Genomic DNA, 6630 nt, shown 5'->3' with positions numbered 1-6630 from the left:
TTAAAATCTTCTGTCAATAGAATTCACACAGAAAAAAAATTTCGGGATCGGTCCATAATTGGACATAGCTCTCATACAAGGTCCCCTCCCGAAAATCACTTAAACGCGCATAACTCATTACCAAATTAAGATATAAAATTTGGTATAAGTATTGTCCATATGCATAGAAATATTACTGTGAAAGGTTTTTTCGATCGGTCCATAATTGGTCATAGCTCCCATACAAGGTCCCCTCCCGAAAATCACTTCAACGCGCATAACTCATTACCAAATATAAAATTTGGTACAAGTATTGCTTATATGCACGGAAATATTACTGAGAAATTTTTTTCCGATCGGTCCATAACTGGTCATAGCTCCCATACAAGGTCTCCTCCTGAAAATCACTTAAACGCACATAACTTTATATACATAACTGGTCATAGCTCCCATACAAGGTCTTTTTACAAAAATCTCTTAAACGCACATTACTCATTACCAAATAAAGCTATTGATACAAAATTTGGCACAAATATTAGTTTTGTATACAAAAATTCTATTTCAAGATTTTTTCACGATCGGTTCATAACATGCGCTCGGTCCCATACAAGGTTTCCTTCAGAAAATCACTTAAACACACATTACTTGTTACTAAATTACGATATAGATACAAAATTTGACTGAAATATAGCTTTTATGTACAGAAATTTTACTTAAACAATTTTTTACGATCGGCCTATATTTGGTCATATCTCCCATACTAGGTCCTGCCCTTAAAAGCGCTTTAAACGTATTTACCTAGTTGCATTATCAATTTGTGTAGAACAAAATTATATAAATGTATTTTGAAAATCCTTAAATCTTTCACACACATGCATACATGCAAATTACTAAATATTACTAAGCGCTATAAAAATATAAAGAAAATGGCGTTTGTAATGTTCAATAAATCTTGGAATTGTAATAGATTTATGCTGTAAATCTTGGGATTTTTCGATTTAAGACATAAGAAAAAGTTATTTCTACAAATATTTGATCAATTAGAAAAGTATTAATATAAAAGTAGCTGGTGGAGGGTATAGATTTGGCTCAGCCGAATATAGCACTCTAACTTGTTTTTTCTTCAATTATTTATTTGCAATCTATTTTACAATAATAAGCAAATATTGGTGGATATATAAATGACATTCATTTTAAACCCCAATGAGTTTAAAAAATATATATCTTAAGTGACATAAAATATTTTATATTTACATATTTACGCAGTCGCTGACTAATTCCTAAAAGGTAGGTCAAGTACGTGGTACCATTTAAGCCTATTGACTTCATCACTATCGTCTAGTAAGTTAATTGCTAGAATGTTTGAATGATTACTCAGATGTTGGAGGTAGTTGGAGGAAAATCTATTTATTTCTTGTTAACTTTTGGTACTAATAAATCATTATGAATATTGTCATTGGTGAGTATTAGCAATCATTCTAGGAGTTTTCGATTGATAACTGGTTTTAGAATTGTTTTATAAAGCAAGACTTTGTTTTCTAAGGTTAATTCTGAGTTTCTTCCTAATAACCAGCGCATTCGTTTTGTTTTAATATTAAGGTGTTCTTTTTTTCTTTTATCTTTCCAAGTTAAGTTCCAAGTTCTGTCTAAGTGCATTCCAAGATATTTTACACAACTCGACTTTGGAATTTGTTGACCATCGATATATATTTCTGGACAATCGCCCTTTCTTAATGCGAATGTGACATGTGAAGATTTTTCCGTATTTAGATATATTTTCCACTTTTTAAACCAGTTGTAAATAACGTTAATATGAGTTTGTATGGTCCTTGAGGCTTCCGTGGGACTGTTGTTACACGATAATACCCAGCAAAAATAAAACGAGGTACTTCCAAAAGAATAACATTTATCACCACTTCAAAAGTAGCACTAATTGATTTTTTTTACCTTCTGAGGAAGTGATTTTTAAAGACTTCCGAAGAAGCGAAAATAATTCTATTTTTTCAATGTTGAAGATATATTTTTTGTTCTTTAATTTTTATGAGATAAAAAATGTTATATTTGGGCTTTTGTATTTAATGTTTCTATTACCCTTATTAATGTTAATATTATTTAAGTCAAATTAGTTGTATTCTATAATACTATAATTTCAGTCCCGAATAACTTCAAAAAAAAAAGCATTAAAATTACTTCTTGAGATATACTATATCCCTGCAAAAATTTTTGGAGTACTTGTTCCATTTTAAGTTAAACGGAGTAGTTACAATATGGTCCCATGTAATGTAGTCTTGGACCATGTTATTTTCAAACAATATACATATTAAGCAATGTGGAAACCCTAGCACGATATGTTTTATGAAAATAAAAATACACCATTGGTAATATTGGTGTCATCCATTTTTTAATATATTTCAAATTAATTAGTGTATATACAAATTTGAAAAAAAAATTGAAAAAAGAGTGGAAAATTTTGTAATAATAATTGATATATTGTGTAATAATTAAATAATTGTCTAAGATAATGGATTGGAGTTCGCGTCACAAGAGAAGACTTGTGAAAGCGGAAAAAGAAAATTGTCTAAAAAGATTAGACAGCGCAAACGCGATAATTGAGTGCGCCGAAAGGGCCGAAATTCTTGATTGTATTGAAGCTTTTATAGAAGAAGATGATGAGCCTGTAGAGTTAGAAGATACAATTAACATTCGAAATGATTTAAAAACTGATTTAGGGCAATGGCAGATGGATAGTCGAACTTCACATAGAAATATGAGAGAACTGTTGTGCATTTTAAAAAAATATGGTATGGACCTGCCGATCTCTCCAGTGGCACTTTTAAAAAAGAACTATACTAAAGTGAATATAGTGACAGTACAACCCGGGCAATACGCGCATTTTGGAATTAAAGAAAGCTTAATGAAAGCAGCCAATTTAATAGAAAAATATGAGGAAATAATTTGCGATATAAATATCGACGGTTTACCAATCTTTAACAGTTCAAATGCACAACTTTGGCCAATATTAATTAAAGTTATAAATATAAAAAATATAAAAGTGTTTGCTGCTGGTGTATACTGTGGTAAACAAACGCCGTATGATGTAAATGAGTTTTTAGAAAAATTCGTAGAAGAAGTTTCTGATTTGCAGCAAAATCCTTTGGAAATCGGTATTAAGAAAATAATATTTAAAATACGTTCCGTAATATGTGATGCACCCGCAAAATCATTAGTTTGTGGAATAGCTCATCATTCATCAGCCAATGGATGCTCAAAGTGCACACAAGTTGAAAAAAAAATTTGCAATGTTTTATCTTATAGCACAGAAAGTTCTGTAGTTATAAATGATGAGAACTTTTCTAAAAGAAAATATAATAATCATCACCAATTGAAGTTTATGAATACTAAAACACCTTTGGAGAAATTAATTTAAATATGATTAGCCAAGTTCCTTTGGATCCCATGCATGTCATTGATTTGGGTGTTACTAGAAAAATGCTTGAAAAACTTATGCAAAATAAAGTGTCTGAAAGAAGTTCCAGTTTAGAAAAATTAAATATATCAAAATTGCTGGTTTCCCTAAAAAAAAGCATTACAAATGATTTTACAAGACTGCCTCGGGGTTTAGACGAACTTGCCAACTGGAAGACTACGGAATTTCGAACTTTCTTGCTGTACACAGGCGTATTAGTATTAAAAAACAATGTTAGTGATGACTTTTATTACACATTTCTGCAACTGCATTGTGCTGTTAGATTATTGTCGTGCCCAAAAAGTTTTAAAAATAACATCCAATCTGCAGAAGATTTGTTAAAACTATTTGTTCAAAATTTTAGTATTGTTTTTGGCACTCAAGGTGTAACATACAATGTGCATAGCATGCTTCACATATGCGAGTGCGTCAGACAACACGGCTTGCTATACAACTTTTCAGCATATGATTTTGAAAATCATTTGCAGATGATTAAAAAAGATGTTCGCAAGCCTGATTGCATTTTGGAGCAATTGTATGCAAGAAATTTTCATACATGTATAGTAAAGGAATCAAAAATTTTTGGATTTAAAGAGAAAAACGGTGTAATATATAGCTATTCATCCGAGGAATTTAATTTGGACATAAAATCTCCAAATAATGTGTGTTTGGCACTGCCTTATGAACCTATTACAATTAAATGCTTCAAAATTGGGCAAAATAATGAAACTTTGTTTATAGGAAAACGTTTTAAAAATATTCAGCCATTCTTTGAGGAACCTTTAAATTCATTGTCGGCATTAGGCATATGTTCGGCTGATAAACTGCTGGAAGTAGAAGAAACGACATTTGAAATAAATACCATTCACATTTGATTTTAATAATTCAAATTTTTGTTTTACTCAATCATTGCGAGTATTTTTGTGTAAGTGTACGTCTACATTCAAATCGAGTAAGTTAACACCTTACGTATATTAAAAGAATACAAAATAAATATTTTGAATCGAGTGAATCGAGTTTTAAATGCCAAAAGAAAAATAATTTAAAAAGAAAAATAATAAAAAAACATGATATCGCAAATTAATTTAAAAATGAAAACAATGAGGTATATCTAATTAATAAATACTAAACCGTATGATAATTTTTTAATTTATATTATATTTTATTGTAAATTGGAACAGAATTCTAGCGACGCCGTTGATAGCCCAGCATCCGTTTCCAGTGGAACTAGCTTGTTAAGCCATGATATAATAAAAACAAAAATAATTAACCAAGAATATAAATTAAGCAATAAAACGGGACGTAGTAATGTATGGAAAATGATTATAAACGACTCAGGTGAAGAATTGTTAAATGTAGTCGCGTGTCGATTTTGCTTTAGCGTGTATAAACATAACAGTAAATCTACTACAAACTTGGTAAGACATAAATGCTACATCGCCACAAAAGATCGGGATAACGTATACAACGTTTTAGTGGATAGTGACACAAAAAGGAAAGCATTGTATATATTTACCAAATGGATTATTGAAAACTGCAGACCTTTTACATTGGTGGAAGATTCCGGTCTTCATGAACTTGTTAGCTTCGTTTTGTCCATCGGCTCAAAATATGGTAAGCACGTCGATGTAAAATCATTACTTCCACACTCAACAACAGTAGGAAGAAATGTTTGTAAGCTTTACGATGTAGCATTTTCTGAGATAAAATCCGACATCACTAAAGTAAAGGACATTGGGTTCGCTCTAACCACCGATTTGTGGACGGACAGCTATTTACACAAATCATTTTTGGCAATAACAATGCATTATATAAAAGATACACAATTGAATAACGTTTTGTTGGGAATACGCAGCATGAATGGCGAAAAATGTACTAGTAAGTTGTATATACCATTATAAAATTTTAATGGCCACTGATTTCTTATTAATTATTCTGAAATCCTTTAGGTGATAACATATACTGCAAAGTTTGTAACATACTTAGCGAATTTGATTGTGTATTCACTGAAAATGTTACCGTCGTGACGGACAGAGGATCAAATATGGTTGCTGCTTTCCGCAGCACTGCCCATATATATTGTATTAACCATCTACTGAATAATGTTATTCAGAAATCCATAGATGCAGTCCCAGAAGTAAAATTTATTTGCGATGTAGCCACCAATATAGTGGGGTACTTTAAAAAGTCTGGGATAAATTCAAATATAAGAAAGTCCTTAAAAAGCTTTTGTCCATCAAGATGGAATACTTTCTATTATCTGTTGTCGTCATTAAAAAGCAGCTGGGACGAAGTTGTTTTCATATTACAAGAAAGGCATGAAATCCATCGTATACAGAATATTGATTTAAGAAATATAACTGCTGTGTTGGATATAATTCGACCCTTTGAAGAAGCCTCGAAGATACTAGAGGGAGAGAAATATCCAACAATTCATTTGGTCTACAGCCTTCAAAAGAAATGCGCTGAAAACAACGAGGATATAAGTATTGCCCAGGCTTTGAAAAGCAAGCTTAGGCACTACTTGGATACTGTAGTTTTTTCTAATTTGTCCATCGGGCATCGAGTTGCTCTATTCCTGTTCCCCCCTGCAAACAAATTGCTAAGTTTTTCTGAAGAAGATCGAAATCTTATAAAATTAAAATGTATCGAGTTGATACAAAGCCTAGTACAGAATTGTGAGCCTATAACAGAACCACAACAACTGTCAGTAGCCTCAATCTCATCGAAAAATTTAGAGCTGTTTTCAGATTTTATTCGATCATCTGATTTTCAAACCAACGAGGATTTAGTGGCCTCAGAGTTGAGACGATACGAAAACACAGAAGTGTCATTTTTTGATGATTTCGACACACTTAAGTGGTGGGATTCGCATAAGAACGAGTTCCCCTTTTTACACAAATTAAGCTGCCGAATCTTAGCAATACCAGCAAGTAGCGCACCTTCAGAACGGGTTTTCTCTTGTGCCCGCAACGTAATTTCTGAAAAAAGATGCTCCATTGCCTCAAATGATATTGCTGTAAATCAAATTATTTTCTTACACATGAATCACAAAAAATACGCTGTTCCACAAGAAGAAGGTGCTCTCAGTGCTAATATATAATTATAAGAATCCTTATATTTCATATTTTTTCACTTTACAGTAATTTTGTTTACATCTCTAAATAACATTCAAATATAATTAT

Source organism: Lucilia sericata, unplaced genomic scaffold, assembly GCF_015586225.1.
Source record: "Lucilia sericata isolate MDLA Ls3-8-SP2 unplaced genomic scaffold, ASM1558622v1 Contig000013F_arrow, whole genome shotgun sequence".
Lineage (NCBI taxonomy): Eukaryota > Metazoa > Arthropoda > Insecta > Diptera > Calliphoridae > Lucilia > Lucilia sericata.
The sequence above is the reverse complement of the archived record's forward strand: the minus strand, read 5'-3'. Positions refer to the sequence as shown.